Source organism: Schistocerca gregaria, chromosome 5, assembly GCF_023897955.1.
Source record: "Schistocerca gregaria isolate iqSchGreg1 chromosome 5, iqSchGreg1.2, whole genome shotgun sequence".
NCBI lineage: Eukaryota > Metazoa > Arthropoda > Insecta > Orthoptera > Acrididae > Schistocerca > Schistocerca gregaria.
This window is the reverse complement of record NC_064924.1, coordinates 258,579,871-258,581,657: the sequence shown is the minus strand read 5'-3', so window position 1 is coordinate 258,581,657 and position 1,787 is coordinate 258,579,871. Positions and strand designations below refer to the sequence as shown.

Below are 1,787 nucleotides of genomic sequence, written 5' to 3'. Positions count from 1 at the left end.
TACTTCTACTCCATTGACGAATATTTTAATAGAGACAAATCATGTATTGTATATATTCATACCATTAGTATTGTTATTTCAGCTTTAAAAGTGATGTATTGTTTATACTCTTACTATTAGTATTGTTATTTCAGCTTAAAAGGATTGACATGTGCCACATCCACAAGGATCTCTTCAGCACGGATCTATGGAAGAAAAAACTAATTTAATCTAATCTAAATCTAAGCAGTGCTGGTTGGGAGAATGCCATCCAAACACTGGTTGTTAAGAGTTAACCCCTAAGGCTGAATGTCAGCATGAGAAAAGTCCCTGCAGCGATCGTGTATCTACTTTCTGTACTAGCGTTTGTCAGTTCTCACAGACGAACCGCTTCAGAGCCAGCCGTGAGAGTGAGAACTGCAGATAAGACATCTACGTACAAGGTCACGTCCGAGTTCCGTTTGCATAGGCCGTTGCGTACTCATCACCTCGTTTCTGCGCTACAGGTAGTGTGTGGTTCCCCAAGCTGCCTGTTACTTCATGCTAGCTACACCGTTGCCGTCCTTACTCTATGTTAAGGGAGTTACGTAAACGTTTCTCTTAGATGTAAATAACTGAGAGTTAAAGAAAGCTCCAAACAACTGAATGCAAGAATAGATCTGAGAAATAATATGAAAACACAACTACTTTCAGGTTATGCAAGAACACTTCTTAGTCCCTAAAAATTGACAACAAACGTAATTGTAGGTGATGATTACCACATAAAAGAAGCCTTTGCCGAAACACCAGATATTTTAAGTGTATAACAAATATGAGTACAGATATTTCCGAGACTATTAGCTCAAATTAATACACGAGGTACGGCGGGCCGGGGTGGCCGAGCGGTTCTAGGCGCTACAGCCTGGAACCGCGCGACCACTACGATTCGAATCCTGCCTCAGGCATGGATGTGTGTGATGTCCTTAGGTTACTTAGGTTTAAGTAGTTCTAAGTTCTATGGGACTGATGACCTCAGAAGTTAAGTCCTATAGTGCTCAGAGCCATTTGAACCATTTTTACACGAGGTAGAGAACATCAAAACAAATATACATATTTCGATGGTTCAAATGGCTCTAAGCACTATGGGACTTAACTTCTGAGGTCATCAGTCACCTACAACTTAGAACTACTTAAACCTAACTAAAGACATCACAAGCATCCATGCCCGAGGCAGGATTCGAACCTGCGACCGCAGCGGTCTCGCGGTTCCAAACCGTAGCGCCTAGAACCACTCGGCCACTCCAGCGGGCCGTATTTCGATAAGAAATTATGATCTCTGAAGTCAACATGTAATGTTAGGGATCATTTTGTTAGTTGTGCTGACGTGAGCTGTTGTGTCGGTGTCGCTGACGGGGAATTTGTACTGGCTTTCAAATTCGCTTGTCTGGGTACATGTGAATCCACGAGATACTCGATCTCGCGCTCATCAACAGCGAATCTCGGTCCGCCTCTACGGACGGAGACATCGCATTTTCATGGCATAACCACCTGAGAGCAACCTTCGGTTCGGGGGAGTTGGCCCTGTGGCCTCGTCACCCAGGTCACCTGACGTCACGTGACTGGATTCCTTCCTCTGGTACTTCAGACCGTTCTGGAAACAGAAGACCTCTTCGCTAGAACTGCTGTCACTGCTGGTACCATTGTGGACTTACCAGGAATCTTTCCAATATTTCATATGCGTCAGGCCACACAGACTGAGCTATACAAGCACAACTCACGACCATCAAAAATCGTTCAAATGGCTCTGAGCACTATGGGACTTAACATCT

General features: G+C 44.1%; 1 non-coding gene across 1 annotated transcript; it reads right to left on the bottom strand.

The window, feature by feature from the left end:
* Nucleotides 1–1,180: 1,180 nt before the first annotated feature.
* On the bottom strand, nucleotides 1,181–1,268 carry Trnap-ugg (transfer RNA proline (anticodon UGG)). Its single transcript has one exon. It is a non-coding gene; the product is annotated as a tRNA-Pro (tRNA).
* Nucleotides 1,269–1,787: the final 519 nt, after the last annotated feature.